Raw genomic sequence first — 20,144 nt, 5'->3', positions numbered from 1 at the left:
CACAAAACAAATCTTCATATGGTTTCAAAGCCAAGGTTTTGTTCAGTACTGCCATGGTTTGAATGTGTCCCCCCAAAAAAACACATGTTGGAAATGTAACCCCCAGTGCAACAGTGTTGGAGGGGAGGTCCCCAAATTCCAGTGGGACCTAAACCCCAGCCAGTGTCCAGGCTCTTGACACCACCAAGAGAATGAATTCAAAGACTAGTTGGAAAATAGTGAAAGTAGGATTTATTGCAAAGGGAAAAGTACACACTCAAGAAAAGGGAATGTGGGTGTACTCGAGAGACTCACATGAAAGGGGGTTTGGGGCTGCTACCTTTACGGGTTTCTTTAACCAAGAGGCGGAATATTCATGATCATTCCTAGAAAAATGAGGATATTTCTCAGAACTGTGACACCACCTATTTTTACACCAAATATGGGTGTTCTCATAACTGTCATGATGCTAGTGAGGTGTGTGATTTAGTATGTTAATGAGCGTATAATGAGGTCCTAGGAGAAACCTAGGTCAAATCCAGTGCCGTGCTGGGTTCAGTGGGTCTTAGCCAGCTTGGTCCACATTCTGTTTTTCAGGGTCTTATCAGCCCATGGCCCATGCAGCCATTTCAACAGTTTCCTTTTGCTAGTCATGTGAAATTGCTGCCCAGAATCTTCTATTATTCTGCAGCCACCTTGTATTATTCCTGTCTCAGGACTTAATGTGAGGTGTTTAGGTCATGAGGGCTCCACTCTTGTGAATGGATTAATGTTAATTATAAAAGGGCTTGAGGCTGGGAGTTTGATCTCTTGCTCTCTCTTCCTTTTTCCTGCCGGGGGATGGTATACCATGAAGGCCCTCAGCAATTGCTGGCACCTTGATATTGGACTTCTCAGCCTCCAGAAACATGAGAAAAACATTTCTTTTCTTTGTAAATTACCCAGTCTGTGCTATTAGGTTATAGCAACACAAAATGAACTGAGACAAGCACCCATCTACTACTGTGTCTGAGCCCCAGGTAGGTTTGGAACAGAGGTAAGTTAAGGTGCAGCCTCAAGGAGCTCACTGTGGACCAGGGAAGGAGACCCACATGTGAAATGGATGCCTCAATCTAATGACCAACTGCTAGAATAGAATTATACACAGCGTTTGGTTTATAATTAAGGCGATTTTTGAGGGAGGAGAATATTTTAGTTTACAAATCTCCTCTTTACTAAGACACACACAAAGAAACAACACACACATACACACGTTGAGAAGGGTCCAAACCATGACCGGCTAGGAGAGCAACAGCCTCTAGATGGTTTTTCCAGATTGTGAATTAAAGATCTGCTGGGTTGGCCAGGCATGGTGGCTCACGCCTGTAATCCTGGCACTTCAAAAGTCTGAGGAGGGCAGATGGCTTGAGCCCAGGATTTTGAGACCAGCCTGGGCAACATGGTGAAACCCCGTCTCTACAAAAAATATAAAAATTAGCTGGGCATGGTGGGTGTGTGCCTGTGGTCCCAGCTACTTGGGAGGCTGAGGCAGGAAGATCACCTGAGCCCAGGGAGACCAAGGCTGCCGTGTGCCATCATCACTCCACTGCACTCCAGCCTGGATGACAGAGTGAGACCTTGTCTCAAAAGAAAAAAAAAAAGATCTACTGGGTCTGTCTTCGGGGACAAGAGCACAGTTTCTCCTAGGATCTTCACACCTTCTCCCTCAAAATGTGTACATTTTTACTGATTAAATAATTTAAAAATCCTTGGGATCGATTGACTTCATTTGGAAAACAGTAAAGCTAGCTCTCTGCCTAACCCAAATGCAAAAAAAAAAAAAAAAAAAAGGTGGGGGAGGGGTGGGGGTGCCGGATGTAAGAATTTTACTACGATAAAAAGATGACAACAGTAATAGAAAATACTTGCCATATATATATGAGTCAAAGATTATATCCCAGGTATACAAAGAGCTCCCACAAATTGAATAGAAAAAAACAGGCAGACAGAAATATGACTCTAGGATGTGAGCAGGTAATTTACTGAATAAGAAATGCAAATTGTCAATAAACATATGAAAAGATGCTCAACTTCACCGGTAGTCAGGGGAATGCAAATTAAATCTCAATGAGATTAACATTTTTGGGTCTAGCAGATTGGCCCAAAGTACTGGCCAGCCTGGGGAGTGGGGGCAGGGGCCTCACATACACTGTTGGTGTGCCTGCCCCAAGAGGAAAAGCAAGTCCACTCTTCAGGGTCCATCCTACGAGAAATAATAAGACAAACACATAAAAGCATATAAACAAGAATGTGTGTGGCTGCATCATTCTCAATAACAAAAATACTATAAGCAATCTAAATATCCATAACAAAAACAAATTAAACAGGAGAATGGTGTGTATTATATCTATGCAGTGGAATTATATACACCCACTAAAAATAATGTGTTAGATCTATAGTTACAGACTTGGGAAATGTTCCTGAACGTGAAGGAAAATAAGCAAGGTATAGGTCAATCTGTCTGGCATTTTGGATATATATGTACTTAGATATATCTGCATCAACCCAGTAACAAATTGAGAAGAATGTGCACCAAGTTGCTAACAGGGGTTTACTCTGAAGAAGAGAATCAGTCAGGTGGAGGGAGAAATTTTCTTCTTGATATAACTTTTATTTATTTATTTTATTTTTTTGAGACAGTTTATCTCTATCATCCAGGCTGGAGTGCAGTGGCGTGATCCCGGCTCACTGCAACCTCTGCCTCCCGGGTTCAAGTGATTCTTATGCCTCAGCCTCCCCAGTAGCTGAGATTATAGGCACCCGCCACTATGCCTAATTAATTTTTCTTTTTTTTTTTGGGATGGGTTCTCGCCTTATTGCCCGAGCTGGAGTGCAATGGCACAGTCTCGGCTCACTGCAGCCTCCGCCTCCCTGGTTCAAGTGATTCTCCTGCCTCAGCCTCCCTGGTAGCTGGAATTACAGGCACATGCCACCACACCAAGCTAATTTTTGTGTTTTTAGTAGAGACAGGGTTTCACCATGTTGGCCAGGCTGGTTTTGAGCCCCTGACCTCAAGTGATCCGTCCACCTCGCCTTCCCAAAGTGCTAGGATTACAGGCGTGAGCCACCGTGCCTGGCCTATAACTTTTTTTTTTTAATGCAATGGGGTTATGAGCAAATTTAATTTCTTTGTTTTTGTTATTTTTCAAAAATAATTTTGTTACTTTTCAGTAAAGTTAATCATTTCAAGTGATATAAGGGACCCTTTTGTGAAGCCTAAAGTCACCCCCAAATTTCTCCTTTGTTTCCCAGGCCGGCTGGCATTTTTCCCACCCAACTGCTATTGAACTGAGTCAGCTGAGAGTGGGTTCAAAGAGACCAAGATGGACCAAAACGGGCACTGCTTTAATTAAGATTAGAATCATGCCCATCAAAGCCATTCAACGTATATGATGTTGGATGTGCCCAAGGCAAAATGCATAGTTTTTTGACATCTGAGGCTGGAGGAGAGTTTGAGACCCACCATTGAGAGAGTTTTGGAGGTGGGAAGTTTTATTTGTAATAGCATAATTAGGTTTAAAACAAAAATTATCTTCACTTAATGCCAGTAATTTGATTACTGATTTAGAAAATTGAAGTGTCCAGCAGACCCTGGACTGCCCTCAGAGACTAATTTTGCATCCTTGGAGGCAGCTCAAAGACCCCTTCCACCGTGAAGACTTCCCTCCAGCTTCATGCATTACATAGCTGCATGCATTACTTCATGCACTGCAAACCATGAAGAGCTACGGGGAATGGATGGTGACACTGCTGCTGTGGAGTTGGAATTCTCATTTCCCTTAGTTTCCTTATGCTAAAAGTCAAAATGGGAAAGATGTCCCTCGAGGCAGCTGCTCAGGGCTAGGTATGGGGTTTGGGGAGAAATAGGTTTCCCCTTGTGGACCTCAAACTTGAATTTGTCAGTGCCCTGGAATGGCTCACAATTAGGGGATCCTCATCTTAGTAGGAACCTGTAAGGGCTACAAGGAATTCTGATGCCAGATCTGGCCTTTGAGTCCATTTGGCGCTGCCCCTTGGAACAGGCAGGCTCTCTACGAAGGACAGGGGTCTCCTTTTTCTGGGATTACTTTCCAGGCACAGTGACGTACTTTGGGTGTGTCCAGATCACCTCTCGCTGTGCTGCGGTTTTCAGATCTTCTCCTCAGGTAATCTCACCCACTGATTCTTGCTAATTTCATTTTCCTATAATGCTGGATACATTCCTGTAGCCCATGGACAGCCCTGGCCACCTCAGTGTCTCAGTGGAATTGCTAGAATCTGCCTGCTGGCCCTTTCAGTTTCCTTGGACTCAGAGAACAATCACTGATAAATATCAGTGATTCTATCTGCTCATTTCCAGAAGCTGCTACTTCTGGCCTAGAAAGTCTTTTCCTTTCATTTCTGCTTATTCAAATTCTTTCCTCAAAGTTCAGCTGGAGACTGTCCTGGAAGGAATCTCGTCCTCCCTTCCCCTAACCCTATTTGTTCTCTGCCCCAAATCTCCATTAATCTTATACTGCCTGCCGCCAACAAGGGGGTTCTTTTTAAATTTTTATTGTTTTTTTTAACTCTTGTCTCCCAGGCTGGAGTGCAGTGGTGCAATCTCTGCTCACTGCAACCTCCGCCTCTCAGGTTCAAGCGCTTCTCGTGCCTCAGCCTCCTGAGTAGCTGGGATTACAGGCGCGTGCCACCACGCCTGGCTAATTTTTGTGTTTTTAGCTTTCTCCATGTTGGACAGGCTTGTCTCAAACTCCTGACCTCAGGCGACCTCCCACCTCGGCCTCTCAAAGAGCTGGGATTACAGGCATGAGCCACTGTGCCCGGCCACAGGGGTTCTTTATCAGATTCGTGTGTGTGTGTGTGTGACTCCCCTAACAGGATGAGCAGTTCCTGAGTGCAGGACCCTTTCCCATGTTGCCTTTCCATCTTCTACAGCATCTGCTGCAGCAAATGCTGGAAAGAACAGCTCTGACACCAGACACGCCAGCGAGTTCTGCTATGTTGGATAGTCCAGCTTTTCCGAGCCTTCATTTCTCCATCTTTCTTGCTTTCTTTTTTTTCTTTCTTTTTTTTTTTTTTTTTTTTTGAGACAGAATCTCCTCTGTTGCCCAGGCTGGAGTGCAGTGGCACCATCTCGGCTCACTGCAACCCCCGCCTACCGGGTTCAAGCAATTCTTGCGCCTTAGCATCCTAAGTATCTGGGATTACAGGCTCGAGCCACCATGCCCAGCTAATTTTTTTTTGTATTTTTAGTAGAAAAGGGGCTTCACCATGTTGGCTTGGCTGGTCTCAAACTCCTGGCCTCAAGTGATCCATCCGCCTCGGCCTCCCAAAGTGCTGAGATGACAGGCATGAGCCACCGCACCCAGCCATTTCTTCATCTTTCTTTTAGTATCATGCAAGGATTACACAAAGTAGCCATCTGGCTTATAATGGATGTCCAGTAAAGGTTATTTCCCTCTCCTCCTTCTAGTCCCAGCCCTCCTGCAGGGGCTCCATGTACCCCGCAGCAATAGACCATAGCATGTGGATCCTGGGGGAGCCTGCAGAAAATGGCTCTTTGTTTTAATGGGGCTGTTGAATCATTCTTTCTTCAGCTGGAAATGTCTCTGGGCCACACCCCTTTACCCTTCTTGGCTTGTCCGTGACTAAGTAACTTTAGGCTTGAAAGAAGGTACTGCAGAGTCAAGGTAGCATAAGGTAGTCCTAGTAAGAACACAGGGTCACCCGGGGAGAGGACTGGAGTTCTTCAAGCTTAGAATCGTGTCTTACTTCTTGAGGAATTTTAGATTGGTCCATTAACTTCTCCTGGTTCATAAAATCAGAATAATGAGCCCTATCCCTGCTTTTATTCCATAAGGGAAAGATATCTGTAGGGCAGTGGGCTTAGATTCAGAAATGAAGTTTGATAACCTGATTCTATTATTTCTTTCTTTTTTTTTTTTTTTTTTGAGACGAAGTCTCGCTCTGTCCCCCAGGCTGGAGTGCAGTGGCGCAATCTTGGCTCACTGCAAGCTCCGCCTCCCGGGTTCACGCCATTCTCCTGCCTCAGCCTCTCCCAGTAGCTGGGACTACAGGCGCCCACCACCACGCCCGGCTAATTTTTTTGTATTTTTAGTAGAGACGGGGTTTCACCGTGGGCTCGATCTCCTGACCTCGTGATCCGCCCGCCTCGGCCTCCCAAAGTGCTGGGATTACAAGCGTGAGCCACCGCACCCGGCCTGGTTCTATTATTTCTGTATGATCTTGGGCATGCCCATTTCCCTCAGCCTCAGTTTTCTTACGTACAGATCGGGATAATAATATTCTTTTAACTGCAACAGAGAAGATAGGAAATCTACAATCAAAATGGGGCCATGTATGTTACCTTGCTGTATATTATGAGCTCTAAGAAATTGCAGAGGAAAAAGGCTTTATTCTGTGGGGCAGGGGCTTGAAAAATGGTAAAACCTCTACACATGAACAGTGTGGGATCCTGTATGGAGTTCCTCAAACAGGGCTGTTTGGGATGGACACTTTTGAATCCTCTTACAATGCTTATAATGGTCATATTTCCTGGTAAGTGGTATCAAATCCAAAAACCTGTCAAAGGGACAGATGGCATTCTTAGCACAAAAGAGGAAACCAATTAGAAGTTAAAATACAGAAAAATGTGAACTTGTAAATGCTAACAAATTGTTTCAATGTGGAGGACTGTGTTGTTTTCCCTGACACTGACCAAGGAAGGTCTCTTTCTGGTCCAGCTATGCTCACAGGGCATTATTGGAGTCTGAAAGAAACCTTATGGACTCTCTCTCCTAACTGTCTTGATTTCAAGCTTGCATACCTAGCTCGAGTTGTTGGGCAGATGCTGCTGATTGCACCATGTCACTTTTACAGTGACAGACTGTGTCCCTTGCAGCTCAGAAATGAGCTCCGAACAGTAGGATTTAGGAAGCAATTTCTAAATACAAGCATTCATTTAGTCCATCAACAAACACTTGTATATGACTATATATAACTATAACTTCTGCTTGCAAGACACTTATAAGCCACACAGAAAAATCCAATGAAACTTATTGTGTGCTACAATTAAGGATGGCCCAGAGGAAAGAGACTCCACCCCTCCCTGGGGGAGTGGAACGTGGTTTCACAGACTAGGAGGGACATTTGATCTATAGGATGAGAAACAGTTTGCCCAGGACACAAGGGTAGATAGGATTGTATTAGTCAGGATGGGTGAGAGTATGCTGTAGTAACAAACAACCCTCAAATCACAGTGGCTTAATGCAACAAAGCCTTAATTTTTGCTCTTGTTACACATTACAGCCTTCTTGTTAAAAGAGCAGCCCCTTGTGAAAGAGGGAAAACAGCCGGAAGGAACAAACCAAATCAAGCATGTGGCTGTTACACTCTGTGCTAAAACCCCTGCAATGGATCAAGGTGGCCCCAGTTGAACAGAATGGTTTGTTTGGAGGGAAAACAAACCATTTTTGTTTGGGCAGCATGGGGTCAAGAAAGCTTCATAAACTGGAAGGTGCTGAAAGTAAGTCTAGAGAAAAAAGCAGGGTCTTATTTTTGTTATTTGTTAAATAACCTTTTAAATACTAAGTCTTAATAGTGCAAATTTAATGGATTTTTATTATAATTATGATTTAGAGCAAACTGTTGAAGATATTCTTTTTTTTTTTTTTTTTTTTTTGAGATGGAGTCTTTCTCTGTCACCCTGGCTGGAGTGCAGTGGCACAGTCTTGGCTCACGGCAACCTCTGTCTCCCCTGTTCAAGCGATTCTTGTGCCTCAGCCTCCTGAGTAGCTGGGATTACAGGCATGCACCACCACATCCAGCTAATTTTTTTTTTTTTTTGTATTTTTAGTAAAGATGGCATTTCACTAGCCTGGTCAGGCTAGTCTCAAACTCCTGACCTTAAATGATCCTCTGGTCTCAGCCTCCCAAAGTGCTGGGATTACAGGTGTGAGCCACTGCTCCCAGCCTGTTGAAGATATTCTAATTAATCCTAAATTAGTCCTGCAAGTTGTTTCATGAAAAAAGTTTTCTATATTAAAATACATATAGGTTTAAATAAAAAACGAGAGAGAGAAATCTTGAAGAGAATAGTGTCTCTAGCTACAGCTGATTGGAATGAAGTCATTCAAGGATAGAAGCCTAGACTTCACTTTGAAATGCTTCCTCTGAACTGGCTGCCATGGTGTCACCTGCGCCCCCAAACACAGTCTTCTCAACGGCAGTGGCAGCCATTACTAGACCTTTTTATTTTTCATGATGCATAGTTGCACCTGTCACAAAGGAGGTGCTCAAAAAATATTTTGTGGAATGAATGGACAGATTTCTCTCTGTTCTCCCAAAACAAGACTTATGTCTCTATGTACATAAGGAGAGTGTCAGGGCTGGGTGCAGTGGCTCATGCCTGTAATCCCAGCACTTTGGGAGACTGAGACAGGTGGATCACTTGAGGTCAGGAGTTCAAGACCAGCCTAACAAACGTGGTGAAACCCCATCTCTACTAAAAATACAAAAACTAGTGGGGCTTGGTGGTGGATGCCTGTAATGTCAGCTACTATTTTATTTATATATATATATATAAAGAGAATGTCAGGACCAGCAATCTGCAGAAAACTGAGGCAGCAGACCTGTAGTTTTCAAATTTGCTTGCAGCTACAAAACTTTTTATTTAAAAGACGCTAACTAAATATCTTTTACACTAAGCTCAATTTTTTATTTTTTTAAAATTTTTTTGAGACAGAGTCTTGTTCTGTTGCCCAGGCTAGAATGCGAGTGGCACCATCTCAGCTCACTGCAACCTCCGCCTCCTGGGTTCAAGCGATTCTCCTGCCTCAGCCTCCCGAGTAGCTGGAATTACAAGCACTTGCCACCATGCCTGGCTAATTTTGTATTTTTAGTAGAGATGGGATTTCACCATGTTGGCCAGGCTGATCTCGAACTCCTGACCTCAAGTGATCCATCTGCCTCGGCCTCCCGAAGTGCTGGGATTACAGACGTGAGCCATTGTGCCCAGCCCCACTGGGGATCTTGAAGGGTTTCAAAACCAGACTGAAAGCCACACATTCAGATCAATCAAATCACACAAACAATAAAAACCCCAGCACTTTCTCATGAAACCAGGAGAATGTTCTGGCTTTTGTCTCTTCCACCTGTGGAAGTCAGCAGTTGCCTCTATTCTCTTTTGCGGATTGGAGTGTTCAGTTTCTCAATGAAGGAATGAAATGTTCACAAGAGCAAGAACATGTGGCTCTCCTGAGAAGAGGGCTGGAAGAAGCCACTAGCTCCAGTATCCTCAAAAGAGCACCTCTGCAGGTCCAGGGTCCGGGGTTCCTCCAGAGGCACAGATGAGCTAAATGAGGCTCCTAGGGCCTCGGGAAGGTGAGATCCCTGGCATGAGTCACCTTTTCTGCAGAATCTGCTTCAGATCCCTGCATCTGAGACTCATTTCTCACCATCCGTGTTAGTGGCTGGGCTGGGGAGAATGGAGAGGATGTCCTGTTGGTCAGCGTCTCCCTTCTGGCTGACTGAAGACTCCTGACCAACTATAGTACCAGACAAGGGTGACAGTACCCTCTCTGTGAGGGCCCCAGAGAGAGGCTGACATGGGCTGTCAGTTCCTCTCAGCATTGCTAATCTGAGTCAAAGATAGCCAGACCCCCAGGATCTGTCCCCACCCTCCACCAGATGCCGTCCAGGGGAGCAAGGTGTGTCTGTCCCTCCTGAGCGGCTAGGCTGCTTATTTTGCTTTCTAAACATCATTGTCCTGTGCCAGCCACTCCCAAAGCTGCATAGAAAGGTGAGATTTCTTGGCCAAGCGCAGTGGCTCATGCCTGTAATCCCAGCACTTTGGAGGCCAAGACGGGCAGATCACCTGGGGTCGGGAGTTCAAGACCAGCCTGACCAACATGGAGAAACATCGTTTCTACTAAAAATACAAAATTAGCCGGGCATGCCTATAATCCCAGCTACTCAGGAGGCTGAGGCAGGAAAATCGTTTGAACTAAGGAGGTAGAGGTTTCAGTGAGCCAAGATTGCGCCATTGCACTCCAGCCTGGGCAATAAGAGTGAAACTTCATCTCAAAAAAAAAAAGGAAAGATGAGATTTCTTGCCCTTTTCCTCATTTCATTCTATTTCATTATAACACGAGATCAGCCTTAGGTAATTCCAGACTGTCTGCCCACCTCTGAAACCAAGAGGATGGATGAAAGAGATTTTCATTCTGTGAACTCCAGCATGAGTGAGTTCCCAGGCTCCCTCTTCTGTACTCATGGAGCCCCCAACTGCCTCAATTCCAAGCCAAGGGAGAGCTCCTGTAGCCCATACCACTCTTCAGGGCAGTGACATGCCCCAGTTGGGACAGAAGTCATGGTTGCCAGCCCAATGCGGGTCCCACTTTCCCGCATTCGCTGATTTCTAACACAGTACCGGCTACATCACAGGGAGTCACAAAACACTGTGGACTATTTAGCCCTTAAGCCGGATGCCACAGAACAGCATTCCTCTGAAATTGCGGAAGGAATCTCAGCTCTACTCGAGGCAGGAGGTCAGATGCCAAGGGCTCACTTTGCTCCTTTTTATGGCTTACCCACTGGCCTAGAGCCTTAAAGAATCAAGGTCCACCTTCCTCTACCTGACTCCCAACTCCTGTCCTTGCAGCGGCGTGTCAGCTTCTGTGAATCTCAGTTTTCTCCTCTTTAAAATGGGAATCGTGGTAAGCAAGGTAAGCAACAGAGCACCACGTCATTGTGGAGATGGTTGTCAATACTACAAAATGATTCCTGCTCATTCAGAATCCTCTAATTGTCTTATCTGGATTATCTCCCCACCTGCTGTCTGACCTTTTCCATATTTTCGAGATGAAATAATCAGATGTTAACCTGAATTTTTCCGTGGTCATCCAAACTTTAGAATTGTGGACTTAGGGCAAACCTTACATTTCACTGACATTACTTCTTTTAAAACCCTTTTTAAAAAATTATTTACTTATTATTTATTTTTGAGACAGGGTCTCGCTGTGTCTCCCAGGCTGGAGTGCACTGGTGCGATCATAGCTCATTGCAGCCTCGACCTTCCCGGCTTAAGCGATCATTTCACCTCAGCCTCCTAAGTAGCTGGGAGTATTGGCGTGTGTCACTGCACTGAGATTTTTTTTTTTTTTTTTAGAGACAGGGTCTTGCTATGTTGCCTAGGATGGTCTCAGACTCCTGACCTCAAAGGATCTTCTAGCCTTGGCCTCCCAAAGTGCTGGGATTACAGGTATGAGCCACTGCACTTGGCCAAAAGCCCTCTTTTAAAAACCCATCTTAGTGATACCTGTTGGTGGCTGGGTGCAGTGGCTCACGCCTGTAATCCCAACACTTTGAGAGGCCAAGATGGGCGGACCACCTGAGGTCAAGAGTTCGAGACCAGCCTGGCCAACATGGTGAAACCCCTACTCTACTAAAAATGCAAAAATTAGCCAGGCATGGTGGTGCGTGCCTGTAATCCCAGCTACTCAGGAGGCAGGAGGATGGCTTGAACCTGGGAGACAGAGGTTGCAGTGAACAAAGATCACGCCACTGCACTCCAGCCTGGGTGACAAGAGTGAGACTCTGCCTGAAAAAAAATAAAAAATAATAATATTAATACCTGGCTGTGAAGGGGACAGAGCTGGAGCTCATGTCTATCATATAGTGTCAGATGCAAAAAGAAGTGGCAGAACAATGTGTATGGCATGAGTTCATTTTTGAAGGGAATACATCTTAACGTGCTTGTATAAGCATATCTGGAAGGTTGCACGCCAAACTGTTTAGCAAAATTATTGGGGAACGGGACTCAGGATTGAAATGGAGAGATGGTGAAGAAATTTTCATTTGTTTTTCTATTGATGGTTTGACTTTTTAAAATAACAATTGGGTGTCGTTACATTTTAATTCCACATTTTTAAACATTGACAGACACTTTAAACATATGGCCTTGAAATATTTTTTACTAGATTGTATATCTCTGTTCTTACTATTTAACTTTCTAAATAAATCAAATGAACATTCTCTGTCGTGTTTAAAATTAGGATCTACAAACCCGATCTTTCCATTTATTGAGTGCCTGCTGCATCCCAGGCTGAATATAGGTGTTTTTGCACTTAGTACTCACTCCAGCCTTGCAAGGTTAATTATTTTCATACCCACTTTCCATCTGAGGAAACTGGGGCCCAAGGTCACATGGTTAATAAGTGGCACAGCTGGAATTCTAAGGCGGCACAACCTGACTCCAAAGTGCACAATTGTTTATGAAGTTTCCCTGATGCCGTCTTTGAGATTGCATTTAACCTCGTGCACATAATTAAAAATTTTTTTTATCAATACACACTCATGCATACAATTTAATTTTAAAATAAAATCTCCAATATTGTATAGTAGTCCTCTTGGTGGTCTTGGGGGGTGCTCATCCACCCGAATGAGCAAAGCTTAGGTAAGACCTTAAGGTGTGCTGTCTTTTAAACAAATTATATCCAAATGCAGTCACAAAAATTAACCAATTTATTCAGAACTCCTTATAGAACAAATGTTTCTTTTTTTCTTTTTTTGAGATGGAGTCTCACCCTGTCACCTAGGCTGGAGTGCAGTGGCACGATCTCAACTCACTGCAACCTCTGCCTCCCGGGTTCAAGTGATTCTCCTGCTTCAGCCTCCCGAGTAGCTGGGATTACAGGTGCCCACCACCACACCCAGCTAATTTTTTTAATTTTTAGTAGAGACAGGGTTTCACCATCTTGGCCAGGCTGGTCTTGAACTCCTGACCTCGTGATCCACCCCCCCCTCAGCCTCCTAAAGTGCTGGGATTACAGGCCTAAGGCACTGCATCTGTCCTTAGAACAAAGGTTTCTAAAATACTCTAAGTTTGTAGACTTATAACACCACCATATGAAATGAAGTCCTCTACATAGCTCCCAAGAGCTTCACCCTAATATAATCACCGGGGAGGAGAGTATGATATTTCATGAGCCTTTTGTTTTTCTCTCTTCAAGGAGTCAATTCTTGGAGGAATCTTCCAATGGGAAATGGAATTTTGCTGTTGCTCCCGAAAGTGAAATTTACAGCTGACAAGAGGAAACGACAGGGAACTCTATTCCAGTATGACGTAAGAAAGAATTTGGTAGCAATTAGAACAAGCCAATAATGGGGGGGTGGGCTGCATTGTCAGGTACTGAGATCTCCATCACTTACAGGATTGAAAAAGAGACTAGCGAAGCTATCTGACTTGCTATAGAAGGGATTTCTGTCTTAGATAGGAGGTTGGACTAAGTTATTTTAAATTCTGTTTCTTAACTGTATTTTTGTTTTGTTTTACTTTGTTTTGTTGAGATGGAGTCTTGCTCTGTTACCCAGGCTGGAGTGCAGTGGCGTGATCTCGGCTCACTGTAGCCTCCACCTCCTGGGTTCAAGTGATTCTGCTGCCTCAACCTCCCAAGTAGCTGAACTACAGGTGCACGCCACCACGCTCGGCTAATTTTTGCATTTTTAGTAAAGACGGGGTTTCACCATGTTGGCCAGGCTGGTCTTGAACTCCCGAACTTAAGTGATCTGCCTGCCTGAATCTCCCAAAGTGCTGAGATTACAGCCGTGAGCCACCATGCCTGGCCTTTATTTCTTATTGATAGACTAGCATGTGGTCTTAAGGAAGATCATCCTTGAGCTAATAAATGCTATGATCCAAATTAACCTCACAGTTGGGGTATGGGTTATGAAACTGGTTCGTTTTTGAAAGTTTGGATTTTAAAGACTGTCAATCAATTGTTTAGTCCTAATTAATTTTTCCTGAGAACATCTGACATATTAACATAAGTACCAATTAAAATTGAATGTTGGTGTAATCACCATCTCAAATATTTGAACAATGTGATTATATAATATGTACCAACAAGGTTAAAAAAATACACTTAGAGAAGTAGATGTGAAGGAAAAATAAGTATTGCTTTAGGGTTTGGAAAATGCAGTTTCTTCTTCGTGTGCCTCCCAGATTTCAAGATTCAAGACAAACTCTTGCCAGCCCCTCCCGCTGACTTCTGACAGCCCAGCACACCTAGGGAACTTTGAGCTGAGATATGCCCTCCAGGTGTCTGTGTCGATCATAATCAGACAAAGGATGTTCTGTGCTTTTCCTTAAAGTCAGTCTGCGTGAGGTCCTCCCAGTCACCTCCCAAGCTGGGCTGATGTGCTCACGTTAGGGGTTTCTCATTCAGCCCTGGGGTGTCAGCAACACCAAGTCAAGACAGACTAGTTGAGAGCGTACTATGTGCCGACTGATACCTCCCACATCTCCGTTTACATCCCCATCTTATTTCCTAGAGAGTTTACACCCTTCTATTCAACACGGGCGTTGCTTTCTGGAAATCCCAGAGATACACCACATCCAGTGTGTCCCAAACAGAACTCATTATCTCTCCCCTGAAGACTACTCCTGCCAATGAATTGTCTCTTTCACTGGTACCCAGATCAGAAACCTGGCTTTTGGGCTGGCTACCTTCTTTTTCTTCATCTTGCATTTTTGCAGTGGCCATATTTTCTTATTTCTACTTCCATCCAAGCCTTATAGAAGGTATCAGAGCCGGGCGTGGTGGCTCACGCCTGTAATCCCAGCACTTCGGGAAGCTGAGGTGGGTGGATCACCTGAGGTCAGGAGTTTGAGACCAGCCTGTCCAACATGGTGAAACTCCATCTCTACGAAAAATACAAAAATTAGTCAGGCGTGGTGGCACATGCCTATAATCCCAGCTACTCTGGAGGCTGAGGCAGGATAATTGCTTGAACCCAGGAGGTGGAGGTTGCAGTGAACCCAGATTGCACCATTGCATTCCAGCCTGGGCAAAAGAGTGAGACTCTATCTCAAAAAAAAAAAAAAAAAAAAAGAAGGTGTCAGGATATCCATACCAGTTTTTCAAATATGGAGAACCCTCCATATAGTCAATGGAGAGCCACTGCTCCCATCTCCCGACATGCCTCTTTGCCCACCACTTCAGCCCCTGCCTCCATCCTCTGGCCCTTCCCAAGATCCAGCAATCAAATGGCTAATGTCTGGCACAAGAGGGGGCTTCCAGGAACTTGCTGCAACAAAAGGTCAGTTTTGTTTGGCTGGGGCCTGGCAGTCCCTTTCCTTACTAGGTGAGCACTGTGCTCTGGGCCAGCTTCCTCATTGGACACAGTAGCACAGTGTCTAGGCCTAGTGTACTTTTTTTTTGTTTTAAGATGGGGTCTCACTCTGTCACCCAGGCTGGAGTGTAGCAGCGTCATCTCAGCAACCTGTGCATCCCAGATTCAAGAGATTCTCATGTCTCAGCCTCCTGAGTGGCTGGGATTACAGGCATGCGCCACTACACCTGGCTAATTTTTGTATTTTTCAATAGAGACGGGGTTTCACCATGTTGGCCAGGCTGGTCTCAAACTCCTGGCCTCAAATGATTCACCTGCCTAGGCCTCCCAAAGTGCTGGGATTACAGGGATGAGCCACTGTGCCCAGCCAACTATTGATCTTTTTTTTAAAGGATGGGGTTCACAAGGGCAAAAGTGCATCAGACCCAATGAAATCCCAGTGCATCCTGCTTTCAACTCCAAGCGCTGCGCTCCTCCTTCTCGATGACCTCCTCCATCTACTTCCTTCCTCTTTTGCTCACTTTTCTTCTTCCATCCACATTTGTTGATCACCTACTCTGTGTGCCAGTTCTGAGGATTCAGAAACAAGGAGGCCCCACTCGCTGCCCTCTGGATGCTCCCAGCCCAGAGGGCACGAAGATGCAGATATGCCCAATTGCAGTATCCTGTGGTCAGCGCTCCATAGGAGCCCAGGAGCACCAGAGAGAGAGAGAGAGAGAGAGGCCTGCTCCAGCCATGCAGGGTGAGGGAGGCCTCCCCAAAGACATGATTTATGAACCCCAGGAGACAAGCACCCCAGCGCCCCTGCAGAACTCCCCTCACCCAGGATGGGAAGGCACAGCGCTGGAGACGCTTTGGGGTTTGACATTCTCTTCTCAGCCCTGTCAATGTCCACACAGCTGAACCCAGCACTGTCTGAGACGGGTCTCCTTTTCCTATTTTAGAGGGCTAGTGAGGATTCACTCTTGGTGGTATCAACCCGGGCTGTGAGAGTGTCTGGGTCCCTCGAGAGGACCAGCACTACTCACCTCAGAGGAGGCGGCCCCTGGCAGTGGAAGGGCCTACCTCCAGGGGGAAGCAGGAGGAGGGGCTGCAGGTGACCACAGAACTCAGCCAGAGGCAGCTGTGTGTGCTTTGGTGCTCAAGGCCTCAGGGGTCCAAGGCTGCTGGGGTGGCTACCACACTGGTGCTTAGACCTTAGCAGGAGGGAAGGCAGGGGTGAGGACACTTGACCAGATACGATGCTGGCTTGCTACCCCAGCAGCTCCCTGTTCTGCATCCCAAGGCAGCCTCCCTTATCTGTCTCCTCTTCTCCCCTCCACCCCACCCACACCATTGGCCCCAAAGGCTAGTCCTGCCCCAAACATTTCCTATGTGTTCACACCTCTGAGCCTCTCTTTCTCCAGCTGTGATGTGTGACTTGGCCCTTGAAGCCCTCAAAGTTCTTCAGTGAAAGCCAACTGTATTCCTCCAGCTGGAATTACCTGTGACTTTCTCTGTATTCCCAAAATGTGCACAAAACTTATAAAAGTGTGTGATGGCCCTTAGATATTTCGGTATAATTTAATTGCATGCATGTGTCTTGCTGCCTGGGTCAATTTCTTTGAGATCAGTGACTACATGTGACCTTTGCCTTCCCAGAGACCAGCACAGACCCATCAGTGAAGCCTGTTCTCAACAAACGCTTGTAAATGACTCACTCCTACTGGGGTCTAGAGGACGATGGATCCCAGATCAAGTTGCTTGTTGCCTCATTTGTCAAGTTCTGCCTGTACATCGGCTGTTCTTCCTTACGATAAATCTGCAGATCAGAAACATGGCGGAACAACAAGCATGCAGGGCAAGTCCGTCCTTCCCATAACACCCTAGAGTAGGCTCAAAGCAGGAAAACAGCACGAGTCACATTCAGCAACAGACACGCGGGGAACCCTGCTCTCCCCTCTACCCTGAGGGGAAACAACAACACCTTCCCTGCCTGGGGAAGCTCCTACTCATGCTATCCGTCTCAGATAGCAGATCCTCTGCGAAGCCATCTTCCACTCTCTCGGAAAGAGTCCATTGTTTCTTCCTCTGCATTCTCTCTTGCCTCTATTAAGGTGTTGAGCAGATAGTATTGAAATGACCTCCTTGCCTATTTGGTATTTTCCACTATGGCAGACACATATGGGAATCAGTTCTGGGAACACAATGGTTTAAACGGAGGCAGACCACGAAACATCAGGAGAAGAGCAGTCAGGGTAGGAAAGGACCGGGAAACCTGTGCCCCATGAGCGGACTGAGTGTTGAGTTGGTCCCGGACATTGCTGTGTCTCGGTGTAATTACCAATAGCACCCACGTTCATTCTCAAGAGTGTCCTGGTTTAGTCCGTCACATATATAATCACCCTCCATGTGAGAAATATATAAAGAAGCCACAGGGGTTCGACCCACGGGAGCCTTGGGGAGTCCATCACTGTCTTCAGCCATTCAGGGTGCAGCCGCATGCTCTGCATGGCCCCAGAGGACCTGTGGAAGAGGATGACGTAATGAAAGCCTCTCCCCTAGTCTCTGTTTTGTTCACTATTGGGCACCCAGGACTTGGCACCATTCCTGGAATATATTAATCTCTTGGTAAATATTTGTGGGAGAGAGGAAGGAAGAGAGGGAGGTGGGGGGAAGAGTGTACAAGCTAGCAAAGAGCTGATTGCATTGCAGGCCCTGCCCCCTCACTGGGGGCGCCCACCAGAGGCTGAAAGACCCCCTGCTGGGGATGGCACGGATGGTGTATGGGCCGAATTACACCCCCCTCCCCTGAAAAGGATATGTCCAAGTCCTGACCCCCAGTGCCTCAGAATGTGACTGTATTGGAATTCTGGCTGTTGCAGGTGTTAGTTGAGACGAGGTCATACTGGAGTAGGATAGGCTCCTAATCCAATATGACAGGTGTCCTTACAAAAAGACAGTCATGTGCAGACAGAGGCCTACAGGGAGAAGTCCACGTCTAGACAGGCAGAGGCTGGCATGATGCAGCTACAAGCCAGGGACTCCCAAGATTGCCAGAATACCACCAGGAAGAGACAAGGAAGGATTGTCCTCGAGGTTTCAGAGGGAGTCTGCCAACACCTTGATTTCAGACTTCTAGCCTGCAGAACTGTGAGAATACATTTCTGTTGTTTAAGCCATCCGGTTTGTGGGGGTTGTTTATGCCAGCCCTAGGAAACTAACACGGAAGGAATTCTGCCTTGGGTGAGAAAATGCATGAGATGGATGATCTCTGGACTCATTAGGTTTCCATCTCGGAGCCAGGCAGCAGTGATGGATTTGCCTCAGGCAGCCTTGCAGACCCACTGTGTGTCCATCGAATTCTGCACTGGTGGTCTGCACCCAGGCAGCTAAGCACAGGCTCATCTGAACTAACTGCAGCACCAGCATCCTGAAACCTTCCTTCTCCGTCCAGCTGGTCATGGGCTCAGGGATCTTTGGCTCCTGGAACTTCAGAGTGATGGAAACTCACAAAGACACCCAAGTCCACCCCTCCCTCACACCGCCAGATTCCAGGCCCAGAGGCATGGGGGATACCTGGACTCTTTCCCTGCTCTGTGCTCTTTCCGTGTTGTTACAAGAAATAACTTTGTGGTCTACTCATTGTTTTCCAAATAAGCCCCAACTTTCCCACCTGTAGGAATCCGCTTTGCCAGAAATTCCTCACACCAGCCTCCTCCTCTCAGCCTGCCAAGATGCACTAAGATAGGAGACCACTTCCTTCAGCTGATCTCCTGTCCGGAGGGATCTCTGCTTCCCTCCATCCCCAACCCTGCCTGCCATGCAGAATCCTCTGGCTTCACTCCCAGGCAGTCCACCCTTACCTACCACTTGTCATGGGCTACTTTGCAGGGGGCTAATGACATCTTCTTCTTTCACCTCTATTCTTGTTCCTGCTAGTCATTGAACCACCCACAGATATATATTGAGAACCTACCCTATTGCAGAAGTTAAATTGTGAATAAGAATAAAAAGACTATAGTGTTGTTGGGAACATGGATACTTCAGCATTCACTTACAATGCAGAGTCCCAAGCAGAAAAATTGGAAAAATACAGGCTGCCCTTGAGATCAGAGCTGGAGAGAGTGGTGGGGAGCTGTCAGGCAAAGTCCACAAGTGCCCCAGGCCTCCTCCTAGGCCTCACTTCTCACCACTGGCCCCTTTCTCTCTGCCCCAGCCACTCTGAATGTCTTGCTCTTTTCTCCACACTCCAGTTTTATACCCACAGAGGTTTTGCACTTATTTCCCCCAACCTTGAACATCTGTGTCCCTCCCATTCTTCTTTGCATGACCAGCTCCGTTACTTCTGTGCTCCCTGCGTACCATACCCAAAACAGCACCCTGCCGCTCTCTAGTTCCTTCCCTGCCCCACTGTGCTTTGGAACACTTGCCATTAACAGAAATTAGATATGTCATTTGTTGACATGTGCACTTGTTTCTTGGCTGTCTCCCTACTAGAATATAGCGCATCTTTCAGAATATAGTGGGCACTCAGTCAATCCTGAGTGAGTGAATGAATGAATGAAATGAATGAAGTGACCACCAAGCTGAGTTAGATGAACAAGGTACCTGGCTAAGGGAAGCGCATTGAAAATGGAAAGAGTGGCACACTCAGGAGAGAAGTTCAATATGGAGGAAAGAGGAGCTGGAAAGTGTGAATGGACCCAGGAGACAGAAGCAAGGGTCTTCTGAGCCATGCTAAGATTTTTCCCAGGTCCCTGGGAAGCCACTGAACATTTAGGCAGAGAAACTGAGCCATGTACACTGCCTACAGTGGAGAGAAAAGGTTGGAAGACAACAAGAGTGCAGACAACCAATTAAGATGCAGACATCCGGACGAGAGAAAAAGAGGGCCCAGGCTAGAGTCATGGCCAAGGGGCTAAGGAGAAGTAGATGGGTCCTGGAAATACTCAGTAGGGGCCTAGCATGGTGGCTCGCGCCTATAATCCTAGCACTTTGAGAGGCTGAGGCGGGCAGATTGCCTGAGCTCAGGA

General features: G+C 46.1%; 1 long non-coding RNA gene across 1 annotated transcript; it reads right to left on the bottom strand.

Moving 5' to 3' along the window:
• Positions 1 to 1,976: 1,976 nt before the first annotated feature.
• On the bottom strand, positions 1,977 to 17,494 carry LOC116480283 (uncharacterized). Its single transcript, XR_004251243.1, has 3 exons — positions 16,830 to 17,494; positions 16,195 to 16,325; positions 1,977 to 2,221 (listed from the first exon to the last, which is right to left on the bottom strand). It is a non-coding gene; the product is annotated as an uncharacterized LOC116480283 (long non-coding RNA).
• Between the last annotated feature and the right edge of the window lie 2,650 nt (positions 17,495 to 20,144).

Source organism: Hylobates moloch, unplaced genomic scaffold (genome assembly GCF_009828535.3).
Source record: "Hylobates moloch isolate HMO894 unplaced genomic scaffold, HMol_V3 SCAFFOLD_13, whole genome shotgun sequence".
Classification (NCBI taxonomy): domain Eukaryota; kingdom Metazoa; phylum Chordata; class Mammalia; order Primates; family Hylobatidae; genus Hylobates; species Hylobates moloch.
The sequence above is the reverse complement of the archived record's forward strand: the minus strand, read 5'-3'. Positions and strand labels throughout refer to the sequence as shown.